The sequence below is a fragment of the Camelus bactrianus genome, chromosome 6 (genome assembly GCF_048773025.1).
Source record: "Camelus bactrianus isolate YW-2024 breed Bactrian camel chromosome 6, ASM4877302v1, whole genome shotgun sequence".
NCBI lineage: Eukaryota > Metazoa > Chordata > Mammalia > Artiodactyla > Camelidae > Camelus > Camelus bactrianus.
The window spans coordinates 21,471,180-21,489,264 of record NC_133544.1 but is presented as its reverse complement, the minus strand read 5'-3'; the positions used below and the strand labels follow the sequence as shown (position 1 = coordinate 21,489,264).

General features: G+C 42.4%; 1 protein-coding gene and 1 non-coding gene across 2 annotated transcripts in view; one reads left to right on the top strand and one right to left on the bottom strand.

The window, feature by feature from the left end:
- Window positions 1-18,085, top strand: part of NRXN3 (neurexin 3) — a 1,655,134-nt gene that overhangs the window by 833,655 nt on the left and 803,394 nt on the right. The gene's annotated exons all lie outside the window — the stretch shown is intronic.
- On the bottom strand, window positions 9,770-9,841 carry TRNAD-AUC (transfer RNA aspartic acid (anticodon AUC)). The gene has a single exon. It is a non-coding gene; the product is annotated as a tRNA-Asp (tRNA).

The following is an 18,085-nucleotide window of genomic DNA, read 5'->3' as shown; positions in this document are numbered from 1 at the left end:
TAAATATTTGTTGAATGAATATGAATGTCTATACACAAACATATATGAAGCAACATGAACACATACATTTAACTTGACAAATATTTGTTGCATACTTACTGAATATAAACTTGGACTGAAGAGTGGTGGGAATCACAGATTTATCTTCTGCTCCAAGGAGCTTTTCAAGGGAGGTGAGACATGCTTACCGTTTTTTTGGCAGTGGTTCTCAAAGTGTAGTCTCTGGCCAGCAGCAGTGACATCACTGGGGGGCTTGTCAGAAATGCAACTTTTTTTCACCCCACCAAAGACCTCCTGAATCAGAACACGGTGGATGGGGGTCCAGACGTTTATGCTTCTAGGTGTCCTCCAGGGGAGTTGGATGCACGTTAACGTGTCAGAACCCCTGGGCTGCAGGGAGGCTTTAATGTGCTAAGGGTAGCTAGCGATTACTTTCGGCTGGTGACATTTGGAGGGCTTGGGAAAAGAAGGTGGTGTCTGAGCAGAATCGTGGAGGACAAGTAGATTTTGGCTGATAGAAATGGGCAAAAGAGGGAATAATATCAAAGAGAAGAGCATGAGTCATAATTAGCTTCTTTGGGTCAGAGAGCAGGTTGGTTATGGCTGAAAACCTGGATGGAAGTCGGGTCATGGAAGACTCTGAACGACTTGCATGAGTTTAGACGTTATTCTGAAAGCAATGGGGATTCATTGATGGATTGAAGGTTCCTAAGTGGTGCCTGAGTGGGGGCCCGACGTGTGATCCCAGTACTTTCCTGGTTTTTTTTTTTTTTTTTTTAAGTACCCAGTGAATGTAATTCAGCGGATGTACTGAGCTAACAGAAATTCAGTTTTAATTCAATCTTTTTTCTCCCGTTAAGAACACTTAAACACTAAGAATTATTTCTGCGTCCTGGCTGGAGCCACGACAATCTCAGTTCTTTCTTGACTGCTTCGACATATGCAACTTAATTTCAGTAACTCAGCAATGCCCGCGGCGCCTCTGTGTGTGCGCGTGCGCATTAATACGCGTGCTCACACGTGCACTCTTTGCGTATAGGGAGGCACACAGCTGCTTTTGAATTCAGCTGGGCTTTAGGAAGCTGCATAAAGACAAAGAAAAATGTTGCCGCCTGCTTGTGCTTTCTTTGTTCTTTGGCAATCAGAAGGGTGACTGTGCTCTGAAGTGGTGCAGGTGGCCTCTTCCCATACTAATTTCAGCATCTCAACCAGCATCACAAGAGAGTTCTCTGGAAGGGAAATAATTCTGTCCCCATCCGTGATTACTTCCATTTGTCCGGTATTGTGGGCACCTGCTTGGCCACCCACCTTCCTTTTCTTCATTATGCACTTACGTCATCTTTCTCCTTCCCTGGGTCAATCTGTGTATTTCAGTCCCTCCACACCCTGGATGAGCTCATTCATTCACTGGCTTTCTCCTTGCTGTCCTCACTGTGCCTTCTTTTGTTGGCATAATTGATCCTCTGCTTCACAGGAGCAGCTGGATGAATTGGTTTATTGCTTTAAAAAAATCTTTCCTCTTCTCTCCTTTATTGCACCAATCGTTAGTCAGTCTTTGGTTTAGCCAGTTTGCTCTCCCTCTGTTAACTAATTTCTTTGTGTATCCGTCATGCTGGTGGTGAGGGAGTCCACGCTTGGGTCTGCTGCTGAGCGAGGCAGCTGAGAGCCCACTGACAAATTAGCTGTGATTCACAACGTTCACGTTGGGGAGGGACTGAGTCACCAAGGCCAGAAGTACTGATGATCATGTACCTTATCTGCAGAAAGGCCCTCTTATTTTAGTCCCCACTGGGACCATTCCGTCTATCCTTCGCACATTTCTAATGGAATTGCAGGATTTGATGGCAAAATTGTTACATCTTTTTGGGCACATCTCACCTAACACTCCAGGATCTTTGCTACACACATTTGTTTTCCTTTTTGAGGTTGTGGATTTACTTAGTCCAGGGCTTTAAAAGTCCTTTATCCAGTCTAGTTTTAAGTGATCCACATACTAGGCTTCTTTTCTATCCTTTGAGGAGACTTTTAGAATATGGCCAATTGTGTGGCACTGCCTACTAATCTCACTGTTAATTACTGTGAAGTCATACAAGGTCTCCAAGGCCATTTGGTGTTCACTAGAGATAATAATAATATCAGCTAAATGTGATGATTAATTATTACATCATTTTATAATTCCAATAATTTAAGCAAAGTGTTCTTTAATATATTCAGTTCAACATCTATGAAGGTTCCATGCTGGATGCTCTGAAGTTAATAAAGGTGAATGGGATGTGATTACTAATTTCTAGGGGTTGAGAGCTGAGTGAGGAAGAGAGATGGACAGAATATATATATATATATATATATATATATATATATATAAAATTTGTAAATATACATTTAATATATGTATAGTGTGTGTGTGTGTATATATATATTATATATATTTTATATTTATATATATATATATATAAAATCTACAAAAGCCCCCCAGAGGAAATACACAGAATGGAGGCTATTGATGAGTAGAGAAGACAACAAAGGACATTGCAGCAGAGTGAAGGGTGTGGGAATGGAAGAATCTACGGCGTGTCTCTGAGTGCTGCAGAGTCCAGAGGGGCCAGTGACTATGAGAGGTGGTAGAGTGCTGTTTGGAAAGGTAGATTGGGGAAGGAAAGGCAATGCAGGATTTAATTTTGTAAGCAGTGAGGAACCATTCATGATTTTGAGCAGAGGTTGGCAAACTATGGCCCATGGACCAAATCCAGCCCACTGTCGTTTTTGTAAATAAAGTTTTATTTGAGCACAGCCATACTCATTCCCTGATATGTTTACTGTCCATGGCACTTTCATGCACCAATGGCAGCACTGAATACTTGTGACAAGAGACCAGCTAGCTGCAAAGCTGAACACATTTGCCATCTGGCCCGTTAGAGAGATCTTGCTGACCCCTGCTTCACTTTCTTATATTACAGCATTGTGTTGTGCCAGGATGGGCAGTCCGTGGTCATAATGGACAGTCGTTGAAAACATGGATGCTTCTTAGAGCAGCAGTGTTGTGCTTAGAGGCTTAAATATTTGAATGAATGAGTAGGTGAATGTATATTTCTGTTAAGGTGTCATGGTAACAGTGGGAGGTTTTGCTTTCTTTTTCTGGACAGAAGACCAGTGTGAAAGTAGTCAGAGGACCTTGTTCCTTTTGGACCATGTTCTGTTTTTATGGGGAAAGGCATCTGAAAACTTCTGGGTAAGTTTGTCAACAGAAGTGATTCACAGAGGATGAGGCTACAGTTATGAGAAAGGCTACTTTGGAGAATTGTTGAATAAAATACCCAGTGAGATGCAGCCTAAGGTGACACTGGGACAGAGAGACTCTTGCTGGACTTCGGCCATGACAGTTCTCAAACATTCCAGGCAGCCCTACCTCTGCTCACATTAACTTCCCACTTCTCTCTGTCCTCGCCAGCACCCAGTCCTCAAACACTGCTCATTTCTCACAAATAGTGCACTCAGAACTTCCTTCTATCAATTATTTACCAGTCGTGGATGAGGATGGAGGGAGGAAGACCTAATTAACCCAGGGTGGTTTAATACGTGCACATTCCTGGTTTGGTTTGGTTTCAGCAGCAGCAGCGTCTTTGGCTCTCAATGGGTGGCATACACTTTATTAGTTTACACTTAGTGATCTTTTAAAAGTAATTTCTGCCTGGTAAACGCAAAAGTTATGGCCTTTACCTCGCTTAGTGGGCTTTGCCAGTTTTCAATGGTGGAGACTATGTTCTGCCTTTCTTTGATGCAGCAGTGGGACCAAGGGGTCCCATTTAAGGAGCCTCCCTGATGTGTGAAAGGAGCATCTGTCCTTCCTTCCTCCCTCCCTCCCTCCTTTCCTCCCTTTTAATAAGTATAGTACTTTATTAAGTACTTAGAAATTAGACTTCAGAGAGCTCCCAAGCTAATTGGCACCCTTTGTTCAGAACTGGAGACTCTCAGTTGAGAAAATTCAGAGATGTTTAGGTATCTGTATAAGGGCATTTAAAGATCCACCCTTTATTTTAAACAGGGCCCTTGAAGAAAGGTTCAAACATGGCCAGACTTCCCCAGGGAGCCTGCAGCTCTGGCGAGGAGAGCCCCCCAGGGCCAGTGACGGTGTGAGTTGTGTTGGCCTTTTACTGGATTATATCTTCAAGGGGCAAGAACCAGAAAGGAAAGGTGACAGGAACTACTCACATAAAGCAGAGATGCAGAAACATCTTCAGGTAGCACTGTTGAAAGCACACGTGTGTGTGTGTGTGTGTGTGTGTGTGTAGGGCTGGTATATCGTGCTGTGGGTTACGTTCTGTGGAGTCATAGTTTCTCCCTCAGATCTTGCTAACAAATGACTTACGCTGCCCTCCTGTCTTCGTAAGCGCATTGTCCTGATTGAATGTAATTGGAATGCTTGGTAATTATATAACAACTTCAGTGCTTTTGCCTGTTCCTTTATCGTGGAATTTCAGGGGAACGTCTTGGTCTAGTGTCGGTGTCCTCAACGACATTACTGAGGAAAGATGTGAGATAGCTTAGCTATGTTTGAAAACAATTTTTTAAAATTAGGGTAAGTTCCCCAAACTCTTGGGCTCCCTGCAGGGAGACCTCTGACTTTGTCTGAGAGCACATTCTGTCTGCTCAGCATCGTCAGCATCATCAGCATCGTCCCTCTGTAGGGACCCAGAGAAAGGTTGTGAGACCTTTCCCTCTAGGAAATACAATTCAAAAGTAAGACAGGATGAGGCCGCTTTGGGAGTGCAGGGATAGGAGGGCAGTTACCCCTTTGCAGCAACTTCTTTTACCCTTTGTTTTGGGAAACCAGGAAAGAGAGAGAAGAAACAAAGAGGGAGCAGAAGAGGGAAGGGAGTGCATGAGGAGGTGCAGGGAATCGAGAAACCCGTCTGATGCCCCTGGTGATGCCCAGCTCCAAATAGAAGAACGGGCTCCTCCTTCTGCTGGAGGCCGTTTCACCTTGGAAGACTTTACTCACCTGTGTCATATTTATCAGCTGGGAAGCGTGACGTCTGCCACAGGGCACGTGGTAGAAATTCCCTTGAAGGTGCTGGTTTGCTTGTGTGGGCCTCGGGGGGTCAGAGGTGCCCCGCCAGCCCAGGCCACCTTCTTCTTCTGGGACTTTGCAGTCTTTTTAGTATTTGGCACACGGGAGCTGGGAGACTGAAGGGTTATTATGCTTTATGGATGCCCATCATTTTAAGGGAATATTCAGTCTTACAGAATTGATGCAACACGTTCACATTTATGAGAACAAAGAGGAGATTTTAGCTGATGCAGTACCATTTTGCATCTCATATAAATGGATACTGCTCAGTACAGTCATTTTTGTGAACCTAAAGTAAAAAACCCTGAGATTTCCCTATAAAAGTACCAATGCTTTACATTGTATTTTGAAAAGGAAATACCTCAAGTTCTTTTCTACCTTGACTTAGAACTATGGACCTGTAATCTTTTTTACATTTAAGGAAGGGAAATCATTCCTTCGAACGAGCCAAGGTGGAACTTTTGTCTGTAATTCCCTTCTGTTCAGACCTGTCTTTTCCTCTCCCTCTTGTCTTTAAGGGGCTATGGGAAACCAACCTAGAAATATTGTTTTCTCAATAATTGTCAGTATCTGTTTTTCACTGTGACTTCCTCCAACTAAATTGGTGAACTACTTTGTCTCCTTCCTTCTAAAAACAACAATGATAACGGCCATGAATACCTCAGAACACGTGGTCTGTGCCCGCTTCCATGCTTAGTTCTCTGAGTGGTTTAACATTTCACCTTTGTCATCACAACAACCCCGGGAGTGAGCCCTTTTCGCATCCCCATCATTGCAAATGGGGAAACTGAGGCTTCCAGCAGGTACTTAGCCCGTGGCTGAGATCTCAGGAGCCAGAACGCCTGGGTTTGAAGCCTGGGGGGCATTTGGCCTCCCAAGACCTCTGCTTCCTTCTGAGTCCCGTGGGCTCATGGCTTCAGCCCCACCTTCTACTTTGGGTTTCTGTCCTCGTTCTCATTTATGAAGACTTGATCTTCCTTTGAAGGCAGCGTGTACTTTCATTGCTTTCTTTTCTCTTTTTGATAACTGCCATTATTATGTGTTTGGTGCAGAGTTGGGACCTCTAGATGTGAACTTAAATACTACTTTGCCTGGAAATCCTGTGCTCTTTCTTATTCTGCAGGGTATCCTCAAAGCCTGGGGCACAGATGAATCCATGTATGTCTTTATGAACTTTATAACTCTGTAAACAATAAAGTAGCATCATCTGTGTTTCCATACTCTCTGGATACCCTTTACTTAAAAAAAAATTTCCTGAAACCCATGAGTAGAACTAGCCTGTCTCCAAGTTTGGACTGGCCTGGGGAGAAGAGAGAAAGGCTGAGTCGCCAAAGGATGAGACCTACTGTTGATGTCGTTAGGATCAGTTACTGCAGCTGCACTATTTATTGGTGCCTGTTCTGGCTTCAGTATCTGCTTATTCTTCACAACAACTTTACTGGGTAGGTTTCATAAACCCCATTTTACAGATGCATAAGTCAAAGGAGATCAGTGACTTGTCCAAGGTCACTGAGGCAGTAGGGGCTGGGTGGGAATTTCCAGACAGGTCAAGTCTGAAGCCCCAGTGCTCTCCCCCTCATATGGTCATGTTGCCTCCTGCAATTAATATTCTATCCATTCTCTCATCCACCTCCCAGATCCACCTCTAAAAGAATGACTTAAAATATTCTTTTCTATCTACTAATGACACTTTTAAAAATAATTTCTTTCTCAATTTGTGGCCCATCGCAAGCTTGGGTGACCCTTCCAGGGGAAGATTTGGATCTGATTTTCTCTATTTACTCAACTGCCTTTCTCTACAGGTGTCCACCTTTATGGACCCAACCTGGAAGATTTTTTGACCATTTAAATTCCCTTTTATTCTTTCTCTTTTCTGTGCCATGCACCATGACCTTAACATATGTGCTATTCTTTTGTATTTCTATTTAACTATTTTGCATGTTTATATTTTATCATCCCAACTGGACAGTTGGTGGTTTTAAGGGAGAACCTATGAATTTTCCATTTTCTTTCTCAGGGCTTGATGTGAATAGTTGATGAAATGAAAGCCTAACTGTGGAATCTGGATAAAATGTAATCACTATGAAAGTTAATGAAGTGATCTCCACCACATTAACTGCAGCTCATTTTGCTGTTATTTTTGTATTCAATGATAAACAGTTCGTGGTCCCCCATCTCCTTCAGCCTCACACTCCAAACTAGAGATGGCACGGGCCCTGGGGAATCTCCTGGCCACCCTTCCCCTCCTTGTTTCAGCTCCAGGTCTCAGGTGTGCAAGATGAGTGGAAAACATGCTGCTTTCCCCTCCCTCATTTCGAATTGCTTTTAGCCATCCTGACTGTCCTAGGGTGCCTCCTCACCTCCAGTTTATTTCTGGTTTCTCATTGATTATTAAAAATCTGAGCTGAGAATTCTCCTTTCTCTAGTTTGTTACTTGATCTCTTTCTTTTCCTTTCCTCATGGAGGTGACACTTGAGTCTGAGCCAACAATCCATCTTACTAATCAAGGCCTGTTTAAAGGATGTCTTGTATGTAAAAAGGCTAGAAATAGAGACTGAGAGTTTGATTCCAGCATGAAAACCAGGCGTCAGTAATGATCCACCTTGTAGTGTGTTAAATAGACTCTGGCATCAGCTAAATTATTTCTGCAATACTGAAGTATTTTGATCAAAATAGACAAGCAGACAAGGGGTTTTGCAAAAGAATTCATTTCCTGATTCTCAGGCGTGCTAGCATTTGAGGTCTTGTGCAGAATCTCACCCTCTGGCTCCCTCTAGTGGCTACATATAAACATGCCTGACTTTGTGAGGCCAAGTTATTCCATGGAAAGAATAGTTTCTTGTTTGACATTAAGACCTTATCACCAGTTTTTGTTTTAACTTACAATGTGTTTGGTCACTTACGTATGTATTTCTTTTCTGTGTTTATTTAGTTTTGAATTATCTGTGATACAGTGATAAGTTATGGCAGGCATTTTATAGTTATTTTAAAATAGAACATTTAAAAATGCCATTTAATGGTTTCTTGGAGGCATTTAAAATAGCAGGAATAAAGAAGAAGGAGAAGCATAAGAGGGAAGAGGCAGAGGAGAAGTTCTAGTGCTGAAACAAATCAAAATCAGCACCTAATTCTAAAACGTTCTTTCTTAATCAGAGTACATTGACAGCGACCTCCAAATTCTTTAATGGTTTACCGTTGACGGTAGGGTGAAATTTAATACTTTTACCTGATGTGCAAGGCCCTTTACAATCTAATCCTTGCCTACCTGAATTCAGAGTCAACCCTACAACTGCCCACCTTGAATTTTATGCTCCGAAACACATACCATTACGGTTCTCTGAATATATCAACGTCTCTCACAGCGATGACTGTGTATTCTGTGTGTGCCCTCTGTCTGGAACAGGTGCTCTGGTTCTTATGCTCCTGGTAACTCATGCACATCCTTCAAATCTCAGGTCACCTGCCTCTCCCTCTGTGAGGTTAGCCTTGTTTCCCTGGCGAGGCTGAAGCTGATTTCCCTTAATTTCCCATCACACTTTGTAGTCAGCTCTTCTATTGTATTAGCCATTCTCTTTCTCCTCTCTAGACCTCTGTTCTGAGGACAGAAACCATGAAGTTTCATCCTTCTAGTCCAGCTTTAGCGAGGGAGGGGTTGGGGGAAGGTCGCTAAGAGATACATGTTGAAAGGCATCTTTCCCATTTCCTGGAATGTTGAGCTACCGTGAAGCGAGCAAAACTTAAAATCTTTTTCAGGTGATGCTGAAAATTCTAACTCACCTAAAAATGACTTTTTATTATGATTCTGTCTTTTAGGTTATTACACACTTTAGTCTTTCTTCACTGTTAAAAAAAAATCACTGTTACTGACATCACCAAAGAAATGTCAGTTCCATGTGACCTTCTGAACCCTGGGAACATGTGACTCATAAGCCTTGAATGAAGTGCTGTTTAAAGAAAGACATGCCTTCTTGCCTTGTCTGTCGTCCTCGGACCTCTCTGCATGCCCACATAATGGGGAATGACCTCACAAGCAAAGTCCAGGTGATGTCTGCCATTCATATAGCACCGTAACAGCTCCTGTTTACTATGCGCTCACTCGATGCCAGGCACTTTATCCACATCATCACAACCTATCTTCACCCCCAACAATACGATGTGGGGACAGTTATTATGTATGTTTATTTGCAGATGAAGCTGTGGCTCAGAGATGATGTGATACATTAAGATTGTTCAAATAGTAAATGGCAGACTGGGACTCAGAATCAGGCACTTTGGTTATAGGGACTGTCCTCTCTTTAGGGCAGTGGTTCTCAACTAGGGGTGGTTTTGCATCCCACGAGATGTTGGGCAGTGTCTGGAGATGTGTTTGATTGTCATAACTGGGGGACGGGGTGTTACTGGCACCTAGTGGTAGAGGCCAGGGATGCGGCTGAATATCTCAAACGCACAGGATAGTCATCCACAAAGAATTACCCCGCCTAACCTACCAGTAGTGCCCAGGTTGAGAATGTCTGTTTAATGGGAACAAACCAGGCAGGAATTCATGGCAACTGAGTTTATAGGCTCATCAGCCTTGACGTTTGCTGTTTTTGTCCTGTTGCCTTTTTTAAAGCATTATTTATTTATTTACTTACTTTTTTTTTTTTTATTTTGGGGGAGGATGTAATTAGGTTTATTTATCTATTTATTTATTTATTTTAATGAAGGTGCTGGGGATTGAACCCAGGACCTTGTACATGATAAGCACATGCTCTACCACTGAGCTATACCCTCCCCATCAGCGTCTTTTCTTCTTATGACTTTGGCTACTACCTTTATCGGGATGATTTCCAAAAATCAAATTTGGATGATTTATAAGTGGAATCCTGACCTCTCAATAGAATTCTCACTTCTTAGTTTCAACTCTCAGGAGGCCATTTTTGTTTGAATGGATTTCCCCACAGTTCCACCCCCAGGACCTGTAAACTCAGAGTACCTGTCACTCCTTGTTTCTCCCGTTGTGGCCGCATCCTTTAAATCACAGGTGCGGCTTTCTCCTTGGCCAGGCTGGAAACTGGGGTTCATTTCCTCTTCTCTTTCGCACTGTTCTTTCCACTTCCCCCATCGCTGCATCCTCTCCAGTCCGTAACTGAATACTGATGACTTTTCCTGAGCTGGTTCTCACAATTTATTTCTATTCCACCATAACCCTGACCTAGGTCTTCTTCACGTCTTGTGACATTGCTGTGGTAGCCTTCCACTTGACCTCCCTGACCCCATTACTATTCTCTTTCAATATTATCTTGCACAACCACCCACCTAATTTCCCTAAGCTGACTCTTTGGCCTCATGTTCTTTAGTACCTCCTTCTGCTGTTGGTACCACACAGCTGGCATCTGGCATTTAAGATTCTCCAGGATCTGACCCGCACCTGTCTTTCCAGCCCTGTCATCTTCATCACCTCCTCACCTTCTCTCAAACATCCCGTGTGCATCCCTGCCTCCTTCCCTTTGCCCAGACTGTGGTCTCCAGGTGGATGTTCCCAGCTCCCCCCCACCTCTACAAAGATTTCCTCATCTACAGACCCCATCATGATCATTTACATTCCCTTTTATTTTTCCTCTTTCCTGTACCACTCATGTTGGCAATGTTGGCTATGCTGGCCCTTTGAATTTTTATTTAAATATTTTATATGTTTATGTTTTATCACTCCGAGTGGACAGTTATTTTTTTTCCAAAGGAGAACCTCTGAATTTTTTCACTTTCTTTCCCAAGGCCTGATATCATAGCTTCTTGAATAAAAGTCTAACTATATGATCTGGGTAAAATGAAATCATTTTGCGAGTTAATCATGTATAAAATGATAAAAATGACATTTTATCACTGTTCAACAAAGCATGGTAATAGCCTCCCCATTTGAAAGATAATCCATAATCTCTAAATAAAGTTTATAGACAGTGCATGAAAATAATGAAACTAAAAGTCGATAGACTTTTTGTGAGTATGATATTAAAAATCAGTATGTTGGGGGATTTTCATAGTTGTGACTTCAACCAACATACACAAATTTAAAAAAAAAAAACAAGATTTGGTGGATGGAAAAATTGAAAACATGAAGGGCAATGGGAAAAATGGGATCATTCGTGTTTTATAAGGGTCATGGTTAGATAAAACTTTAAGCCAGTCGTAATTCTTATGTCACTGACAGAGAATTAAACCGTAAAAGTCAGTGCATTGCTCATTAATTTGACTGATTTGTTAAACCTGATTCTGGTATGATTCTATTTGCTATTAGAAGATAAAACTTCAATGATAGTGACAGTGGAGCAGGGGGCTGTGTTACCTGGTGTAATTACAAATTCAGTGAATCAGATTCAGACTCGTTGAAGGCTATTTACGCTCCGGCCCTGGTCACACTTCCCAGTTTTACGTCCCAGCGTTTCTCTTCGCACCGTGTCCCGCACACCAGATGAACTGGATGTCCACCGACCCTCCCTGTGTCTTCCCAATAGTTTTGCCATCTCTAAACCTCTTCTTGACACCCCCTGAATATCACCTATTTTCTGTCATTCTCTGTCGTTCATATTCTCTGTCCCCCCTGCTCTTCTCCTCTTTGCATTTTGGTTTCTTTCTTTCACACCTGCTGTCCCTAGATGGCTGGAGCCATGGCCTTGGCAGATACAGGCTCACATACTTACAGCCAGAGGACCAGAGAGGAAAGCAAGTTTTCCCTGCCAAGTCCACTTGGGAAAATTGAGAAGGACCTTGATAACTTGGCTTGAGGCACGTGTTCATTCCTGGAATGATAACTGTAGCCAACGTGACGTACACAGTGATTGTCCTGGCCTGGGTCACAGGCCCTCCTCACCGCCAGGGAGTCAGGGCTGCTACAAGGAGGGGGTGTGGTGCTGGGAAGACAAGCCCATATCTCCCCTAGAAGTAAAAAGAAAAACTGCCCATAGTGTCAACACACAAAGGCATGCAATGCTAACAGTTAAACATTTTCTTTAAGTCTTTTTTTCTATTCAGTGTTGAAATCGGGCTGTATAGAGTTGTCTCATGGTGTATGCAGGAGTTGGTTTCAGGGCCCCCTGTGGACACCAAAATCCACAGGTGCTCAGGTCCTCATATAACCTACACACACCCTCCTGTACACTGTACATCATCTCTAGGTAACTTACACTACCTAATACAATGTAAATGCTGTGTAAATAGTTGACAGTGCACAGCCAATTCAAGTTTTGCTTTTGGGAAACTTCTGGAAATTTTTTTTCAAATATTTCTGATCTGTGGTTTGTTGACTCTGTGGCTGCAGAGCCCATGGATATAGAAGGCCAACTGCATATGATTTTGGATCTTGTTTTCTTATCACTGTGAAGTCAGCGTTGCTCCATTGTCTTGTAAAGCCTTCATGCACCTGCGGGATGCTGTGAGGTCAGATTTCCTCAACATGCCAGAGATGTCGTCAAGGAAAAGCTTCAGTTCTTTTGTCTCTGTCACACTCCAGTCCCCGAGGTGCTCAGATAGAGAGTTAAGGAGAAACCAAGTAGTGTGTAAACTTTGAACTGTGTGGTCATGACCGATGTTTTCCTGGGCTGGATTTTGTAGAGTGGGTTTTGTACGGATGCTTTCCAGCCTGTGTGCACATTTCACACAACACGTCAAAGTGTCACCACTTACAGACTGCGTTCCAATTAGTATATTCAAGAGAGAATGCATTTAATACACGTCTTGAGAATTTTAGCCACATCTTGATAAGAAATAATCTAGTGCAAACAGCTGTGAGCATTTTTTGTTAACATCCTCTGTGGCTCACCATCTTTATTAATAACACTTCTGGCTAAATTCAGTGTGCTTAGATCGCTTCCATTGCAGAACCAAGGAATGTAGAGTTGTCAGGGGAACTTGAATGTATCTAGTCCAGTGCTTCAACTTTGCTGAAGTCCCTTTTGCAAACCCATAATAGTCAGCCGTGTTTCCTTAGTTTAAATATGTCCAACTATAGGCTATGAGGAACCTTTATTATAGTATCAGTTAGCTTCTTCCATAGTGAGGCAGCTCAGATTTCTGGATTTCTGGAACTTCTTCCCCCCACCAATTTTTGCCAGAATCTTCTGTCACCTACTCTTCTTATATTGATTATATTTTTGCTTTTAGAATTACGTTAAATATTTTTGTACACTTCTTTCAATCTGTTTGTCTATCTAATCTACCTACCATTTATTTATCTATGAAAAATCCACCTATCTACCTATCATTTATCTGTAAAAATATCTGTTAAAAATGTATCTATGAAAAAGGAAGCTATCCTGTCTTCCCTTGCCTTGTCCCTTCCTGTTGCTGTCCACATTCAGGTCATTTAGTCGTTCCTGGTGACAGTTTTCTTACCGCTGCCCATTCCTGTTCCACTTTCTGTGTGCTCAGGTTCTTTTAAAAACACGCTATCCAAAGTCAACGGTTCCCGTCACAGGAAAGAGTCCATCTGTCGGACATCTGCTTCCATTCGCATGTGGCAGGAAGGGACCGGAGCCCAGCCGCGTGGACTCACACTCTGACGGCGGCTCGTTCTGGCAGTGAGACTCTGGGCTGGACGAGTCCCACCCCCTCTACACGTGGGTCCTCCCACCTGTCGAGCGTGGGTATCAGTGGCAGCCACCTGTAGGGTTATGAAGAGGATCACGTCCTCGGCCAACAGTGAGCCCTCTGTTGTGAATACTTTCCTGTTATCATTATAATCTGACTTTTGGTGCCATTTTAACAACCAAATGATGACTGTTTGTTGTCACCTCCAGGTCTTCAAACCTGTGACTTTCCCCGCAAAGCATTCTTTCCAGGAGAGTCTAAGGTCTGGCTCCATCTTAACTTCTCACAGCTTGAATATCATGTCTCTGAGACCCTCCCCTTCCCACATTGCTGGTACAAAAAGTCTGTTCTTGCCCTGGTCACCTTCTATCCCTGTACTCTATTTCATTTTCTTCACTGATTTCATCATCACCTGACATTAGCATCTTCATTAATCTGCTTACCTATTAGCTCATTTTGTCTCCACTGGAATGTAAGAGCCATGAGGCCGGAGATCTCTTTTTGTCTCATTTACTGGTGTTCACAGCTGCTAGAATCATGTCTGGCATATATTAGGCACACAGCAAACTTTGAGGCATGAAAGCTTTGGGTCCATGAAGATTTCCAAATGCTTTTCAGATTATTTTTTTTCCAACGTAGATCTCCTCCATCCCATATCAATGTAATGAATTTTTAAAACCTAAATCCCAAACCTGTATCGATCCTTAATCAATATGACTTCTTGCTTTCTAGCCAGAGTTCCAGCATCCCTGAATTGTTTTGAAGTTGATGCTGCACTTTATAGGAATTACGCTCATTTTATGGTAATGATAGCATTACGCATGTGTTGGGGGCTTACTATGTGAGAAGCACTCATAAATCTGGACATAGTGGCTTGTTTAATACTTCAAACAACCCTGTAAGGTAAATATCATTGTATTCCCATTTTAAAAATGAGAGCGCCAAGGCACAGTGAGGGCTAGACACTGACCACACAGCTAGTAAGTTACAGAGCTGGGGTTTGAACCCAGGCAGTCTGACTTCCTAGGCTGCATGTTCACTAGTGTCATAAATAACCTTCTTCTGAACTTTGTATCACTTGCAAATTTGATACGTGTTTCATCTATACAGGTTCCCCCACTATCCAAGAGTAGAACATTCCTATGAAACCCTGTGTAAGCTGAAATGGTGTAAAGCAAAGACACAGTTACCTGAGGGCACATCTTGCTAACGATTGTACACAATAAATCGAGATGAAGCACAGATGCTCACAGACACACGTCAAAGCTGTGGCCTCTTGATGCAGAGATGCTGAGTGCAGTTCTAGGGAAAGGAGCTTGGTGGCGCCACTCTCGGCTGCTCTGGGTGTGGGCTGTCTCTGGGACAGCTGGCTGCAAAACAAACACTGATGCTGTTTTCACCTTTCTCCTCTTATGCGAATTCCTTTCGGTTCATGAAAACAGGTACTGACATAGGTCTTTTGCAAAAGTGAAGTGGCATAAAGTGGACTTTCACCAAGCAGGGCATACCTGTGTCTATGTTCGACTCATCCTAAAATGCCTGAGCCAATACTGAGCCTTTGTGACCCTCCGGTACCTTTCATACTGAACCGACAGTCAGTGCATTTTGCTCATGTTGCCCACCAGCTCAGAACCCCTAAGGCTGAACACAGGAGAGTGGCTGTGGGGAGTTGCTAAGTGTTTAACCAAAGGCAGGATGCACTATATGGCATTCTGGGAAATACTGGCTAGTGTTCCTGGCAGAAATGTAGTTTACCATTGCTATAGTTTGAAAGCCATATTCTTTTCTGCTTGTTCACATTTCATCTTATTTCCCAGAGGATCTGCAGCCGCTTGCCACAATAATATATTCTAGAATAATGACATGATGTAGGTAGGAATAAAAAATCAGGTCAGCGAAAAATAAATAAGAGTAAAACACAGGACTCCGGGGTGGAGGATGAGAGAGACATACATATTCAGGTGTTAATGAACTATACACAGTTGCCTTGACTGAACCTCAAATTTATGTATTTTAAAAACTTCCTGATAGTTAATTTAAAAAAAAGGGACATGATTAGTTCTCATTGTCAGTGAGGAAAATTCATACCAGTTATTCAAGGAAAACACAGTTTCCCTATTACATAGCTTGATGATTTATTTCTACATGGGTCTTTCAGTGGCAGGATGAACAAATACTTCCACGGCATGCGTGCCGTGAACTTGGTTTCATGTGACCTTTTCTTGTCTTGTCCCTTGGTAAAAGCTGAGAATATGACACTAAAGCATTATTCAGGGAAAGCAAATCTGGAAAGAATGAAAAATCCAGATCTTATGGTCAAAGGATAGACAGAACTTAGAAGACTCTATTCTTCTAGCAATCCTCCATTTATATTTATCTTACCTAAGGTTTTGAATAAATTTGGGCAGCAGGCAGCTCAAAGGAGGAGTCTTTGGGGAGAGTTTGAGGTGTTCTGGGTGGTTTACTGTTGGATTCATTACTTTAGGAAATGGATGAGAAGATGTAGAGGCTGTCTTTTTCTGGAAATTAAGGATCTAACCAAGTTTTTTTTTTTTAAATTAAAAGTCCTTTTCTATATCAACATATGAGAGAAATTAACTTTACCTACTGCCTCTGCTGTAAGTTTTCATTCCTTATTCCTTTATTCAGTCTTTCAACAATTATTTATCCAGCACCTATTATGCCTTAGAAACCTGGGTTGTAGCAGTGAATAAGACAGGCATGGTCCCTCCCTTAATAGAGTGTTGGTTCTAGCTGGGAAGGCAAATGTTAAAGAAGACAATTATTTAGTTGCAACTTTGCTAAGATCTACTGAAGACAATTACAGGGTGAAAAGCTAGCATGCAGATGGCAGTCCAACTCAGGGCTTAACCCCTTTTGGTTTGAATACAGTGTCCCCATATTATGGAAACTGTTGCCTCTAAGGTATTAATGGACTTCTAATCACAAATGGCCTGTTCCAGTCTTTACAGACATCAGTGTTCAGCAGCATGGTGTACTATGAAAAATAGAGAACAGATAGAAATCTGCATTGCTCCTGCTCGGGGACGGGTAGAGGGTAGGTGGGACCTCTGGCTCCTGGGGCTTTCCCTAGACTTGGCAATCCTGGGATCACCTCTTTATGCTCTGGTGGCACTCGTTTGAAAACCGCTCTTCTAGAAGGCTCAACAGTAAACCACTATGCATGTGCCTTAAACTTGAAAGTGTCTGAGATAAGTTCAGGGAAAAGAAAGCATATTATGACTGAAGACCATAAAATGAACTAATGAGCATACAGGTGCCACAGACAAGCTTCTTCCCTCAGAGTTGAGCTGATTCCCGTTCCTTCTTTTGGTTCCACTTCCTACTCAGGAACTCGTTTTTTTGTTTACTTCATTTGTATTTACCCCTTTGAACTTGATATTAGGGCTGATGAAATATAGAAGTGGAAATTGTCTGTATCAGGACAGACTAGGATCTTCTATGACAACAAACAGCCACCAAGTCTTATGGCTTAAAGCAACAAAATTTATTGCTCATGCATACTACATCGCCATCTCTGATGTGCTGGGAGCTGTGTCTCATGCTGTCTTTACTTAGGGACCAAGGCTGGTAGGGCAGTCACCATCTAGAACATGACTGGCCACCGTGATAGAGGGAGACAGTGGTGAATCAGGCACTGGTCTCTAACACTTCTGCCCAGAAGTGATGCTAGCTAGTTTGACCAAAGGAAGTCAAATGGCTACACCAAGCATCAAAGAAGTTGAGAGTGCAATCTTACTGTGTGCTCAAAAGTCCTGGAAATACTTGGTTGCAAGCACTAATGCTGCCACAGATGGGCAGTGGGGTAACAAGACAGACAGCACTTGTCATTTCTAGAATTGCCCTCTTTACAAGAAATAGTCATTTCCTTTTTCCTTCTTTAGAATGCCTTTGTTCATTCACCAACTCTGCATTGAGGGCCCACTATGCAAAGAACTATAAAGCATAGAAGAGGGTCAAGGCATACAGGAAAAAATAGAATCTTACTCAATTATTCTGAACCTGAAACTGCACTTTTATTTCTAAGAGGGCATAGATTTGCTTTTATTTATTCAGTCAATCATTCATTCAAAAAGTGAAAAATCATTTTTTTCAACAAATAAATATTGAATGCTATCTTTTTTTTTTTTTTTTCCTGATGACAACCACTTCTCCAATTCTACAACACCAACTGAGTGTCCAACAATTTTGTTCAATTCTGGCAATACTTAGAGTTAGTGCAGACCCCAAAGGTCAAGGACTCAGTCCCACAAGGCAGCCCTACCCCTGCCTTCAGATACCAGCTGCAAGAGGGGTGCCCAGGCTACCTCTGCCTCTGCCTAGTCACCTGCAAATTAGAGGTGCCCAGGATCCCCTCCTTTGGTTCAGTAATTTCCTAGAGTGACTCACGGAACGCAAATGTTTTACTTAACAATTTTCAGCTTATTTTAAAGG